The sequence below is a fragment of the Passer montanus genome, unplaced genomic scaffold (genome assembly GCF_014805655.1).
Source record: "Passer montanus isolate IOZ18808 unplaced genomic scaffold, ASM1480565v1 scaffold61, whole genome shotgun sequence".
NCBI classification, from domain to species: Eukaryota; Metazoa; Chordata; class Aves; order Passeriformes; family Passeridae; genus Passer; species Passer montanus.
The window spans coordinates 3,492,639-3,508,804 of NW_024371149.1; positions in this window are offsets into that span (position 1 = coordinate 3,492,639).

The window sequence follows — 16,166 nt, forward strand, 5'->3', positions numbered from 1 at the left end:
TGGCGCTGCGCTTCAGGTGGGCAGGGCTGTCCCTGCCGTCCCGCTCCCCCGCGCCGCCCCTCAGGGCTGAGGGGACAGCCGGACAGCGCTGAGGCGGCGGCGGCCCGGCGGGCGGCACGTACCGGGAGCGTGAACCTCGGCTTGGGTTTTACCGCTTTGGTAGTAACAGCGAGCGAGAGCTTGTTTAAATACACTTAGGTGAGCGGTGTGGTGTCGGGAGAAGGAGTCAGAGAGGAACATAAATCCCCACTTTCCCCTGGGCTGCCAGTCCCAGCACGGCTCGGGTGAGCCCTACGAGCGCTGCCTGCTCTCCGAGCACGGTCTCTTGTGGCACTGGCTGCACTCGTGCTAATAAAATAAAACAAAACAAAACGTGAGTGAGGAGTTACGCTCTACACTTCTTACTTTCTCTGATAAACTAGCACAGGTTCAGATTTGGAAAGTTATTGATGGCTTGTAGGTGTTTTTATCCTTGTGCTGATATTTTAAGCTATACATCCATGTCCCTGTCAGACTGGGTTGCACTCAGAAGTGGTCCCGAGCAAACACAGCACAGGTTCAGATTTGGGAAGTTATTGATGGCTTGTTGTTTTTATCCTTGTGCTGATATTTTAAGCTATACATCCATGTCCCTGTCAGACTGGGTTGCACTCAGAAGTGGTCCCGAGCAAACAATGTGTTTTCTGTGCAGTGTTTGAACACAGCCACTCCCACCAGAAGATACAGGGACGTGTAGAAAGAGCAGCTCAATCAGTGCGGCTGGTGTGAGCTCGGGGAACTCTTTGTAACTTGCACCAGCGTTGTCACTGTTGGAGCTACTGGGACAGCTACAAGTTGTAGGCCTAAAAAGCTAAGAAAAACAGGTTTTGTGCAGGGTTAAGACATCTTTGCAACACCTTTAGCTCAGAAGTTTTTTTTGTTTTGGTTTGCTTATTTTTTAGTATCATGGAAATTGTATTTCTCTGTGTGTGTTTATTGACTCTCCAGTAGTAGATATCATAGTACCAACTTCCATGTTGTACAAGTCCACTTGGTTTGGAAAGAGGTATACCTGTAGGCTTGATAATAGGTAATCAAATTATGCTATTGGCATGCAAAATGTAATTACAGTATCAGTCTTTCAGCAGTAATGAGTGTTTTAAGTTACTTGAACTGTGCATCATAAGAGTAGCTTATGTTGTTTGCTCTTGGCTGTATAGCAGGTACCATGTTTAGCATAGACGTGCCTAGCAGTACCTCTTTCACATACTGTGGATCAGTAATAATGAGAATAGATAAAAATCCTCCTGGACAGCAGTATGCAGAATCTGGGAATTGCAAAAAGCAATTAGTCCATGTCTAATAATCTGCTAAATTCGGTTTTATGGAAGTATGCAAACTTAATAAACCCCACATATTTAGTCACTTATGTAACTTGCATGTTAGTGAACCTCTTTGATTAAAAATAATTGCTTTAGGTTTAGGATTGTGTGTACTGACTTATGGCTGAAATATGCATGTTTATGCATATGACTTTCAGGAAAAAGTGTTATCTGATCATTATAAAAGGCTGATCTGGTAGCTCAAGTAGGTACACTTACTACAGGCAAATTTAAATAGAGAACAGATGGAAATTTTTGGTGGCCTCCTGGAACTTTTCCTGCCTACAAGACCCAAATCTGTACTTGTATTTGGGATGTGTTGGTATTAAGACTTTGTTTCACTATTTCATTGGTGTCAGTGGGTTACATTTCACTTGGGTCATGGGTTACATTTGTTTCACTGGTGTAATTCTTGCCCATACAAAATTTAAATTTTATTCTTTGCATTATGTTACTGTACTGTATGCCCATCACTGAAATTTCCTCCATGCTGTTGGTGTGGCTGCCTAATTTTTGAAGCCACATCCAGCAAAATTCCATGCAATTAACAGCAATATGTGTAACACTGCTTTTCTTGTTGTTGGGTTTTTTTTTTCCTTTTGAAGTTCCAAATTTACACAGTTTTCTCTTTCCTTTGCAGTACTCGCAGCTGTCACATTGATGTCATATGAGTAACAGCTATGAGGCAGGTACTTTTTTCAAAAAGTTCTGTTTCTTAATGTGATGTTGTTTCCCCAGGTTCTATATTCATCATTAATTCATTGGGTCCTAGTAGATTGTTAGAAAGTAATGATAGATTTGATATTTTCTGTTTATAAAACCCAGGATGGAAACATATAATTTCTTTTGTCCTCTTCCAATATGGCATTGCATATCAAACAAAACAAACAAAGGGATGCAAAATCTCCTTTCCTTTCCACACACTCTAATTGTTAGCATTATTAAGAAGTATGTATGTGGGTATGTATTATTAGTATGACAATGGTGACCAGCATCTCAACTAAGTTAATGTGCTTAGAATGAAAGGATTAGCTTATGAGGCATTCTTTGCATGTCTTTTATTATTTCATATGAGCTCAGGTGAGTCCAGTTAATCCCAGTTCTGCAGAGAACCTGATGTCAGTGGACTCCTCTGCTTACAGAAATCTCCATTGTCATTAGGGGTATAATGTCCCTCTGACCCAAATGAGCAAAGAAATTCTGCTTTTTCCACAAGTCTTTTAACAAAGCAAAGAAATTCTCTCTTTACTTCCACTGAGGTGAGATGCATGAATACAGGCTTAGGTGGAAAAAGGGAGGACACTGTGTGCTTACAAAATGTGTAGCTGCAATGCAGCCTCTGCCACAGTGTCTTTTGGAGAGTTCTGTATCCCATTCTCAGAGTACATGGCACTGCAGCTGCAAGTGGTGGGAGCAGTGGAACTGAGCTCTTTGCAAAGATTTTCAGGAACCTGCAGTTTTCTGCAGTTATAAGGCATTTTGCAAGTGTTGATACTTTATGGAAGTGAACGTGTCTGATTAGCTCAAAGCACTAGCTTCCATTTGGTAGTAGTTATTTTCAGTATTAGGTACCACAGCAGAGAAGAATTATGCTTTCTAGGCAAATACACTTGTCTGTGATTAATCACTTTTCGCTGGATCATCTGATCTTGTTCCTTTACTGCACCAACTTTTAACTTTTCTGACTAAAAACTAATTAGCTACCTGAGGAAATTTACAGAAATGCTATTTTCATATATTGCATAAACTGGATTGTGTAAATGTCTTGATCCTATGAAGATTTAAGCATATGTTGAAATTTAAGGTTTAGAGTCTCTATTATCAGCTTCTGGAGAATTGGAGGCTACTGTCAATCAGTGGACATTCTGCATTTCCCTCTTATCAAGCATTAACTGTATAATTTATGGAGTAAGCAAACCTTTAAGTAAAAAGGTGGGTTTTTTTTTCTTTCTGTAGTAATGTGCACTTTAAACATAAATTTTAAATTTGTCATGAGTTTGTTGTAGAATGGTATTAATATATTGATAGCTCTTGTGTGTAGGTGTCTGGCACAGGAGGAATAAATTTCATGCCTAATAAATGACAACCTTGGAGAAAGAAAGAGCAGATTACTAAGGTGTTTGACAGTGTAACTTCACCACAACGGCCTGTCAATGTGCTTTGCCATTATTTAGATGACTTTTGCCATGAAACCAGGTCAGGTTCTATTTAGTTCTGCCTCTTGGCTGGCTGTGTTCTAGGAACTGCAATGACACCAACACTTCAGAATTTTTATACACTGACTCATCACCAGTCACTATCTGAGCTGGATGGGGGCAGCCAATTCCAACTGGAAAATTTACATCACAGTTGTCATCCAGCTCCTGAATACAAACTTTGTTTCATCATACAGCACCACTTGGTTCCCAGCTGCCCTTCTATAGCTGTGTTCTGTTGCTGTGCAGACATGGTGGAGCTTAGGTCAGCAGAGAAGGCTGCTGCCAATTCCCTGTCTCCTGCAAGGGGTTTCTTGCTAGAAGTTCTGCTGGGAAACCAAGAGAGCAAATGTAGTTAATTTTTTTAATCTTTTCAGTTACCGTGTCAACTGCACTGAGCCCAAAACTTTTTTTTTTAACTAAACTACATTATGAAGTGCTTTATTGTGGAGTAAGTATCACAACAATTATAACAATAAAATTCAAGGAATGCTTTTAAGAACATCAAACATGTAGAAAAGAAAGATAAGCATAATAAATACATATTTTTGTGTATTTATTCTAGAAATTGCTAACTAGGGATGAGGTTCAAAAAAGCATTTTTCAACTTTTCTTCTAAAAAATTGCAGGTCAAAATATATAATTATGTACATGCAAGGCACATATGATAGTGTATGTGCAGTTAAAATTATACAATCTATTCACAGTAAATGCAAACAAAAGGTTTTCTACTCTTGTGCTAACGTTGATATTAACCTGCAGTAGACTTTGGTGTTTCATAGAGCAACAGGTGATTTTCAGGAGCTTGACTCTATACTGGCTCAGACCTTGTCAGTGTAATTGACTACCTGGTAAACAATCCAAGTGCTTTATTTACAGTAGGTGACCCTTTTAATAGTCTAAACATGCATTTTTCAAATAGGGACTTTGGCTAATATTTATGGTCCTTTCTACACAGAGACACAAGGAAATTGAGGTGAATAAACTGAAGATGTCAAATGTGTTTAAGTTAATACTATTAAACATCATGTGGACGTTGTTGTTTGGCTTGAAATGGCTTTTGCTGCTCCATGATTCCTTTTCAAGAACATGCTTTGTGAGAGCGGTAAAGCTCTTGTCATCAAGCAGTTTACAGAGCTGCAGGATCTGCCAGCTGAGATGTGGCAACTAACTTCTTGTATGGTCTTGGTGTACTTTCTTAAAAAGAAAAGGCTGTTTTAAATTACTCCTGCTGATCAATTTAAGCTTCCCTTGTTTTGCTTTCTCTGAAAAGGACAGATATCTCAGGTGAGATGCCTCCAGTTAAGTTCTCACATTTTATATCTGCCTTGCAAGAACACATCTTGATACTCAGTCTTTGATTAAGTATTTTTGCATGCAGATATGTTCCATGTCATTTCAAATACCTCTGTATTAAAATCAGCCTCCAAGATGATCTAATCAAGCAATACGTTATTTTTTTGGGAGCAGGGGTACATGTTCATCAGTGCCTCTGCAGTTTTTTTTCCTGATTTCTAATGTTATGTTCTTGTATGTATCAGCTCCTTTCCTAGTGGTTCCTTGTATTGGATTTGACTTACTCAAGTATTAAAGCATGTGTGTGTTGGGAAATGTAAGTTTGGTCTGAAATTTTAAAAGTTCTGCTGGTTTGGAGTCTCATAAGTTATTTCCCTACTACAGGATTAACAGGCTCAGGGAGTTCTGCAGTTCTGTGTATGTTCAAATTCACCACGAGGTCAAAGCCTTTAGACTGGGCCATGCTTCTTGAAAAGCCACTGACTGAAATTAATACTACATGGAGTAATCATTAACTCTTTCTATGTATGCCTGTATGTGATTGGCTTTTAATTGCATAATTGTAGAGATGGTTAACATTTTCATAGATTCTTTATGGCTTATATAATGATCTGATTTAGTGTGCAAGCTAAAGATTTGTAGCCATATATTAGTAGATATAGGAGTTTAGTGACATCAGCAAATACTAAATGGCCAATTTATAAACTCCCTCCATATACAGTGGAGATATAAATCCACAGAATAAATATACTTTTTTGACCTACTTTTGAGTTTCTTATCTGTGTTGTATTCAGTAATACATCTTGACTGAAACTCTTCCAAGTGTCTCAGAGAAGCTTCAAGTAATTACAATAGAGAAAGACAATTAACCTAATGCAAAAATATTTCCCGCTTCCTGCCCCCACATTGCAGTTATTTTCATATAATTGGACCTTGTACTTGGGGAAAATTCAGTAGGACTCATTGTAAGATTGCGTTGTGAACCTTTTTGTTCTCTGTTCTACATAAAATGCAGTGGCATTACAGAAAGACAGTGTGTATTCAACACTGGCACTCATTATTTAAAAGATCATTAGGATTGTAGTGAGAGTTTTATTCCACTGCAAAGGGAAGAATCCAAAATTACATAGATTCATGTGGATAGATAAAATGTAGGAGAATAGACATAGTGGTGAAGGTAATCTCACCCTAAGGAGTTACAGCTGTGCTAATTATCAAGCATTAAGAACAAGCCTGCCCTTAATAGGCCACAGCTGGATCCAATTAAGAGGGGTATTATAATAAGAGCAGGTTGGCTGCTCGAGATGTGAGATGGAGTTTGTTGGCTGTGCTGAGAAGAAAGAGTCAGTGCTGTGAGGAGCTGCCCATGAGCTATCACTGAGAAGGTACGAAACCTTTGCAATAAGATGGCAACAGATTCATGCTACATTACTGGGCCTGAAAACTCTGTTGTCATGGCACCTTTTAAAATTTCTTCAGTCTACCAAAAACATGATCATCTTTCTCTTAGTCTCCTCTACAGCTAGGTTCCTAGCTATTAAGTATCAAACTGTGAATCTTTTATCCATAGGGAAAACCCCTGTGATGTGTCTTGCTTTCCTGTAGGTGTCAAGTGTTAGTGGCATTTTGCCCCATACCCCAGGTGGCATTGCCATGTCAATATTCAGAGTTAGGAATGAGTGGTTTATAAATCCTGTCCTAAAGGAGCTTGGCTATAAATATTAGTTCTGTTAAAATGTTGCAAAATAATTCCTATTTAAGGCATTATATGCGATACAATATCATGTATTCAGTGTACTTATAAAAGGCAACAGTTGATTAATAAAAATTTTAATGTTTTTTGAAATTAGTCGCTGTTAGGGTTCTGCTGTCTTGAAGCTGCTGGAGGATGAGAAGCAAAAATTATGGGCTATTAAGTTTGCTACAAATGCCCTAAAATGCCAGGGGTGAAATTAAATTCCTGGTTTGGTTTTGGGCTTTGTGTATAGAAAAACGTCCCTGATGCCAGGCAGCAATATTTTCCATGTGAGTTCTCCCCTGTTGCATACTGTGTCAGCACTGCCAACTCAAAGGTAAAGTGTGTGCAAACTGGTGCTGAAAGAGGGGAAAAAGCCTCAGCAATGTCCCACTGTACAAAGCATGCTGTGCTTGTGAAACGTTGCCTCCTGAGACAAACTTTCTGCCTTCATCACAGTTCCCCTTGCAAGGGAGTTAGCCAAGCCTAGACTCACATTTTTCACTCATACTGTATTTGATTTACATCAGCTGAAGGAAATGGCAATGTGCAGCAGTGACTCTGGAATTTAAACAGAAACCCACAAGGGATCTCCATGCTGAAGGCCAACTTCCAAATATGGGAGAAGAGAAGCAGCAGTAGTAGCCTGGGAAGACATCCTCAGCACAGCGAGGGACAAAATAGTTGGAAGTATGTGAGCTTTTTGGAATTTGTTCAGAAAGGTAACTGCTGTCATGTTTTAGTCAGAGTGAAGGAATGAAATACAAATACTGTGATTGCAGAAAGAAGCACGGTTTATGTTAACTGTCTAGGGCCTGAACAGCAGAAGTGCAGCTATTTTTTTCAATTCTATTTTTAAGTATGTAATAGTGCACTTGCTCAAGATCCAAATGTGTATCTAAACACTGCCAATATCAATCTGTTAGGATCACAGTTTAATCAGGAAAACCCCTAAGAAAAACATTTGTGAGGAAATTAGTGGGGCTCAGTGCCAGGTCTGGTTGAAAATCTGCCAGAACATTTTCTCTCAATAAAAAGAAATTCACTAATATTTAGACCCCACATTCTGTAAATTCTGATTCAAAGGCTTGAGAAGAGCTTTTAATATACATATAGCTCAAAAAATGTAAAGGCTCAGCATATTCCTTTTGCTGGCAGACTCACTTGTATTTAGCTGTTGCAGGTTTTTGAGGTTTCTGATTTCTATGAGCAGCACTGGCCGTGTGTCAGCCAGGCACAAAGAGAAGCAGTGACCTACAGGTCAAAAGAGTACAGAGCCAAAGCAGCAAGGGCAACTGACAGAGTAGGGGAGTGCAATGTGGTTCACATTTCTACTGGGCCAATGTTTACAGAATTCTCTGTAAGTGGTACCCTTGTTCACTGCATTATAGACTAGGCTTAGAACCTTTTGTTAGCATGAGGATAAATCGGGCTTTTAGAAACAAACAAGGGGAATTAATCAAGCCAAATTGAAATGCCATTAGAAAAGCCCTACCTCTTAGGGATGTGGGCTTCTTATGAAGGAAAATAATTTGTGGGCTATTTTTCCTACTGATTGTGAAAGAACTGTGAGTTTTCTAGCATGCCTCAGGCAAGAATGGATGTGAAAGAGACAGGCTGCTTGTTGTCCTGGGACACTGTCAAGGTGAAGGTGGAACGATAGATTCTATTTTTTCTTTTTAAACTCCATAAAAGAAATGTCCTGTGTTCTGTCAGAAAATGAGAATTGATTGCAATGTGTTTCAAACTTCTTGAACTGACTCTGCTATCTAAACAATGAGTGAATTTGAGTTTCTTTAAGGTCATATGGTGGTCCATATAAAAGTATATTATTTACATGTCATTAGGTAAAACCATCAACACTTTTCAGGTTGATGAAAAGTGCAAGTTGTAGTGGATAGGGCTCCTAAAGTCATAAGGGCTCTTCAAGTCATAAGTCTCTTAAATTGGGATCGTATGCTAAAGTTGAGTGATTCTGCTACTGTGCCATCAGTGAAAGATTTAGCCGGAGTGCTACTAAATGACACCCTTATCTTTCAGAGATGTTCAAAATAGGAATGTAGCAACTTGGATAAAGTTTTCTGCCTAACTGAAGAGATTTTGGACATTAGTCTGTAAGAAGACATTGTTGTAGAATGTCTTCTTACAGATGTGGCTTCTGTTTGGCAGATGTGTTTTATGCCTCAAATGTCTTAAACCCTAATGCCTGATTTGTTTCTGCTTTTCAGCCTCTATTCTGGTACATGATCATAGAATCCAAACATTATTTTTTAATGTTAAAGATTCCTCCTCCCAGTACATGCTAAAAACTGTTCTGACTTCAGTTGAGGAATTAAAAAAAGAAGTGCTACATATAGCTGCAAATCACAAAATATCCTTGTGCTTATAACTTCAGTAGAGATATATTTTCACTATATCATAATCAAAAAAGTTATTGATTCCAAAAGCTTTTATTAAAAAAAATTTAAAAGTCATTTGTACAAATTCACAAATAGACCCATCAGGATCTATTAAATACCTAGACACACTCTTTTAGTTCAAATCCCCAGCTTTAGATTTTTCAGCTGAACACATGTACTTTGGGAATTTTTACTTTATTCTTTCCCCCGCTTTTGTATTCTTTCATACACATTTACTGTTGAGCACTGTCAGATTCAGGGTACTGTGCTAGATGACACTCATGGCCTGACTGGGCATCTTCATGTTGTTCCTGGGAAATGGTTCTACTCTAGCACCACTATTCATGAAAGAAGCACCAAAATTTGTGTCGGGGTAATAAGAAACTTCAGGGTGATAATGTGTGATATGAAAGTAACTTGTTATCTGCTGTTCCCATTACATCCTCTCTTCTGTGACTGAGCTTTTCCTCTCCTAGAGTTGACTCGTCTCTGTTGCAACAGATATATATTGTATAAACACAGTACTGTTCCCATTTGATAATTAGTGATAATGTGAGGAAAAACAATGCGTGCTGTGTCATCATATCCTGGCACTATGGACAACCATGGGCACAGTGATGTGAGAAGCACAGCTGTGGATCAGGTCATGGAGTGGGCTTGCATCTAGTCATGTGGCAGGGACTACTTGCTGAACAAACTTTTAAATGCCATGCATGCTTTTATCATGCAAAACATGAGCTGTAAGAAAATAATTGTACATATATCAAATATATGCACATTATATATTAAATATATGTACATAAATATTTATATAAATCTATGTACTCCCATGCACCTGATTGACATGCTTATCACAAAATGGGTAAGGTTGGGAAGGGATCACAGGTGAGGTCATCTGGTTCAACCTCTCTGCTCAAGCAGGGCACATTGCACAGGATTGCATCCAAATAGTTCTTAAATATTTCCAGTGAGGGAGACTCCACAGCCTCTCTGTGCAATCTGTTCCAGTGCTTGGTCACCTGCACTGTAAAATTCCTCATGTTCAGGTGGAACTTCCTGTGTATCAATTTCTGCCTGTTGCTTCTTGTCTTGTTGCCCAGCACCACCAAGCAGAGGCTGGATCCATCCTTTTAACACCCTCCCTTCAGACACTTACAGACATGGATGAGATTCCCTCTCAGTGGTCTCTTCTTGAGGCTGATCAGGCCCAGCTCCCTCAGTCTTTCCCATGAAAAGAGATGATCCAGTCCCTTAATCATCTTTATCACCTTCAGCTGGACCTGTGCCAGGAGCTCTGTGTCTGTCATGTGTTAGGGAGGCCAGAACAGGACACAATGCTTCAGATGCTCCTCATTAGGACTGAGTAGAGGAGCAGGATCACCTCCCTCAGGCTGCTGGCAATGCTCTTCCCAAGGCACCTCATGATATCTTTGGCTTCTTGTCCACACTGCTGGCTCATGAGCAGTTTGTTGTCCACCGTGACCCCTGAGAGCCTTCCCTGCAGAGTTACTTTCCAGCAGATTAACCCCCCAGTTACAGTATTTATGTCACTCTCTGTGAAATATTTTCCTTGCATCTCCTTTATGTAAGTTGGGAGTGAGCTTGTGGCATCTCCTAAAAAAGAAGCCTGGAAACAACTTCCCATGGCTTCATGCAAGCCTATTTTCAATCAAAATGTCTCTAACTAATGTAGACTAAAAATGCCATGTGTCTTTAATTAGGTTTGCATTTCTCTTGGAGACTGGGAGCAAAGGCAGAGAGAATTTAATGCAATAGAAACGCTGGGAAAATTACATCTGAAAATGAGGTAATGAAAACAGATTCTGAACACGGGACTGAGGCAGAAAATTTATTTTGGGAACATTATTTAGGCATTGTACTGTCAGAACTGCTTTGAGTAGCTGAGAGAGTTCATGAAAGGAGATCTTCTTTTGTCCATGAAATGACAGTGAACATAGGAAACATGATTTCTGTATTTTAGTTTCAAATTAATGAAAAAGGAGAGGAAAAGCATAGGTCAAAACTGAGGCACAACATTTTAAGAAGTTACGCACGCGCACAGACGCATCTGGGTACATACAGTTCATGTGTCCACAACAGAACCCCTTGGGATGTCAACTTCCTTCTGCTGCTGTAGGAAACCAGTACTTCTATAACTTTCAGGAAGAGTTTAAAATAATATCACTAAGTGTATTTCCAAATGTGAGTTTGAGCAGGGAAGGCCATGTGCTGCACTAGCTGTTGTCAGGAAAGCTCTGTAGTGAGTTTCTGAGGACTGCTTGGACTCCCGGATGGTTATGAAGTGTATCACTGTGGCACAGCTGCTTTCCAAATCTTGCAGCTGAGACAATCCTGGGACAAACATAGTAACCTTCACCACTGGACGCTGAAATCTGGTTCTCCTTTTAACTGTTTTGTTGCAAAATGCAGGAGTGTTAGTTAAATAGCTGAAGTACAAAGAGAATCATAGTTTGTGGGTTTGTGAGGCTCAAACCCTTAGAGCAAGTGCCCTTCCAGTGGCTATGGAAAGGGCTCCAGTACTCTGGGGAACCCTTTGATTGCATGTCAAATGTACAGTGACAAGATGAGATATAATATCAATTGCCACATGTTATGATAGGAAATAAACCTGCCAATGAAAGAGCAGATGTCATTGCATGAGGTCTGTCTTACATGGACTAGGAAAGAGATTATTATGTCTATAACATTGATCAGGGTTGCACAACAGATAAGAAAGTAATGGAATTTGTGCATTTGGGGTTGGGTTGTAAGAAAATTTAAGTCCTATTCCACTCTAGCAAATAAATGTCATTAGTCTTCTTAAAAACAACAAGAAAAGTGAGTACAAAAAGAACATGAATATATTTTTTAAGAAACAATAATATCACAGATGCAAAAATCTGAAGCAGATATACTGATTTTATAGTTGTAAGAGATGTCCTTTTTTCACAAAGCATCTAGTGGGTGCAAGTGGGTGCACACAGAGATGAAAAGCAAATGGGGGACTATGGCCTTTGCACTGAAATCCAGCAGATCATAGGAAACCATGCAGCAAAGTACACCACAGAGGAGGAAGAGTAAACACTGCATCCTGGCTGCTGCCATTCTGCTCTCTCTGCCCACAAAATAGGAAGGAGCAGAGCTGCAACTCAGACCTGTGTCTCTAAGAGAACATTAATAAAACACTAAGAGAAGAGCAAATAAATCTAAAAAAAAATAAATTTATGCCCCCAAATACCCCCAGATCCAACTAGAAAAACCCCCTTCAAACCCAACACAAAAAAAGCAAAGCCCCCCTGACCTGCAAAGAGCCCAACAGGCTGAATCTGCATAGTTCACATTCTGCTCACAGTCTCTCCACTCCAGGGCTGGAACTGCAGGAGGTGCATAAAGGCAAGAACTTGGGGGGTCCAGGAGTAGAACAACAGGGAGTGTAGACATGCAGAGAGAGAAATCCTTAGTAAATGCAGGACTAGAAGAACAACAGCTGCCAGAGGCCAAGGGTTGAGGTGCCTTGTCCCAGAAGAGCTATGTAAAGAATCTTGCCCAGCACCTGTCCATAGTGTCCTAGGCTGGGTAATTTTGTGATAACATCTAAAGTTGCTACTATATATTGGAAAAAAAAATTTAAAAAGAAGGAGAAAAAAAAGAACAGTGATAATAGTGACATTCATTTGGAAAGAGTTGTTTAGAAAAGATTCAACTCTGGCACAAGCTGAGACCTAAGGAGAGTAGTAGCCATTATGATAAAATAATTTGGGTTTTCTTACTGATAACAAAACAACTTAAAAGTGCATGTAAACATAAACTGCGTTTTATTCAAAGTGGTGATAATTGCCTCCAATGAGCTTTGAGCCTGCTATAAACTGTTAAATACAAGTTATGGCTTACATTGAGTGCCTTTGAATATAGAGATACTGTAGGAGCATCCCAGGGAATTAACCATGCAGCTGATAAAAACTATAGAATGGAGAAGTGTGCTTCTTTGCTCCATATCCAGTGTGTGGCTCTTGCACCTCCCCCAAAATCAAAGGAGTTTTGTTTCTTTCTACTTTACTGTTTCTTTCTACTTTCACCTTCTGTTCTCTGTATACTGAATTTCAACCAGGTCAATACATGGGAAATTAGGTCTGCAAAATCAGATGGCAGCTGACACCTTAGAAATGTATCCTCTCGCAGGTACCATGGCTGGAAGATGGCTTCTATGGTGAGAAGAGGTAATTTGGCACTACTGCTAGTGCTACTGCAAATGTATGATGTATGGAATATGTACGTGTATGGAATGTTCCAGAGCTTCATGAAAATCTGCAGGTTGTTTCTCTTTTCTCTTTAATCTTTCCCAGCTACCATCCAACAGCCACACTGACTTCTTAGTATTCCAAAAGCAGAGAAAGCTATCTTCATTTGAGATAAGAAATAGAAAGTACTTCCTCTCCATGTTCCTAGGAGCACAAATGCTTACACTGGCATTCCACAGGAAGGTAGCAGTTGTCGTAGCTCAGACCACTAACCCCTCCAAGTTCAATCAGACTGTGGCCAGTCCTGACACTTTCAGAGCAAGGTTTAAGAAACCCCACTTTGTATTTCCCATTCAGATTTCCCATTCATGGGTGTTCTTTTCACCCCAATAATGTGGCAGTGAATTCTTCCTGTTACTTTTGTTATAACCTGAAGATAAAGCAAACTCCTTTTTGACATGAAATTGTGCTGAATTCAGAATTTAGATAGATTCATTCTCCTACACATGAAAATCCTGCTAGGGTGGGATTTCACAGGCTGCATGATTCACATACTAGCAAAATGACACTCATAAGTATTTGGATTTACAAAACTGATCAGCTCACAAAATTCCCATTGTAATCTGCAAGAAATACAGATACAACATAATGATTTGAGATTATGAACAGTAAATACTTCTATCATTTTGCTGCCACAATTTACAGTTATTAAGAAACTGGAAGTATTGTTTAGCAGTAATAATAATATTAATTTATCTGCTGGTAGATTATTCTCCATGGTTGTGGATTATCTGTTTTATCTGCAAGAAATCGTATTGCTTGTATCTACTGATATGCTTTGCAAGTTCATTCATCACTGTATTTTTCAAAGGATGGTTTAGATATTAGCTAATGTGTTGTACTCTCTTCTGAGGTTGGCATGGGCTGTCTTATTTTAGCAAAGAAGGAACTGAGACTTTTTAAAAATAAACAATTTTTCCTTCTTTAGTAGTGCCTGAAATTGCTAAGTCATGTTTTTAGGCTTAGTCTATGCTGCCTCTTTTTGAAATATTTAAGAGCACTTTCTCTATGTGCTTTTATTTTACATAGTTTGACATGAACAGAGTAATTACACATCAGACTCAGAGGTGTCAAGAAGTGGTCTCAGAATTAGTTTTGTAGTCCAATCCAATTATGGGTTTTAGCCAATGGTCTTGGATACATCTGTGAATAAGCACCTGATTTGCAACACCCCAAGGTGTTCAACATTGTTAGCTCTATTTTGCCAGTTCTGGGTATTCTAAGCTAATTCTTTTGACCTCTCTGGCTCCAGTAATATACATGGCTGAAAATCCATTATCTGAAATTCTTAACTATAGGTGTTAGATTTCAGATAGCGATGGTATGATACTACTTATGTCTTGGCAGTGTCTTTTTCTGTGAGCTCCCATTCTTGAAATGTTTGGCATAGTTAAAGCTTTCTTACATGGGGGTGGTTTATTTACTCTGTTTAAATTATACTGTTATAAGACTTCTGCATATCTCTCAAATATGAGTATTTGAACCATGTGGAAGAGTATTTAATATAAGCTACTAGCTTTATATCTATTTAAACAAGACAAAAAAAGTGGAGCTTTTACTTCAGTCTTCTGTAATTTCTGCATAAGCCATTATTTGACCCAGATTTCCTAAGTACTTAGCCCAACTTTGCAAAATTTTATCCAAGTCCTAAGCACCCAAGGAAACATCTTTACTGAAATCCTCATGTCACTGAATTAAGTAATAGAATGCACACATACTGTAATAGAGCAAGGAATTTACCCTTGAGCTTCAAAGAACTTCTGTGACCAGGGAAAAAAAATCTGGAGACTATTTCCCTGTTTTAGTATTACCAGGAGTAATGCAACAGAATTATATTTTTAGGTATGTGCACATTATTCCCAAACACATTCAGTCTAGACTTAAACACTCTTGACAGTCCAGAGGTGCTCCTGGATATTGCAAAGGGAGCTGTGAAGCAGAGCAGGAGCTGCCCTTGGACTGTGTGCATAAACACTTTGAATGTTACTTAGTCTGGTTAAAACTAAATCCATCTTCTTGAACCGAATAAATTTCTTCTTCTCTTGTGGAAGTTGCAGGTAGCAGCTCAGCAATAGATAAGGTCAGCAGTGTCTGACCACAATAAATAGTGCTATGGTACTACACAGTGCACAGTCTGTGCTGGCTAGAAAACTGCACAGAGCTTGGTGTGCCCGAGGTTCCTTTGTGAAGGGTCGTAAATGAATAAATAATGTATAGGAGGCTTTACAACTGTGGATGGAAGTTGGGGAATATCCATTCAGTCATGAGTGTTGCTGGTGAGTTTTAACATCTTCCAGAATATCTCCAAGGGGTCTGCAAAGCTTTCAGACACTCTGGGAGATGACAAGCGGCTCACATAAGACTCTCAGACAGAATTTTTATAGTCTGTGACATTCCAACATGCTTTTTGGTAACAATAGTCTGTTACTGTTACAAAACTGCTATTAGCATTCTTCTGGGAGGTGAACATATCCCCTTAGTTATGTTTAGATTCCTGACAGGAGCAGCAGTTGAGGGCAGTGCAGCTCATTTGCTTACAGTTGTCCCATCGTGCAGAGTATAGCTGTAAACTTTTCCTAGCAGATCGTTTATGCCATCTCCCCTAGTAATTCTAGGAATAGCCTGCCCACTTCATGTGGGACAATATTAATGTTCTATTTGCTGAAGAACTGGTAGCACACAGAAGTAACACACAGAAAGCCAGCAGAAACACAGATATTCTTGCAGTGGAAATTGTACAGAGTTACTATGAAAACAGTCAGTGAGGTGATGTAAACATATATTTTATTTATGTGTTGTCATCTGTAAAGACACAAAGGCCTTGCCTTTGTTTGGAATTTGGCCTGCAGACACTGAGGTAGAGGAAACAGTACAACTTCCAG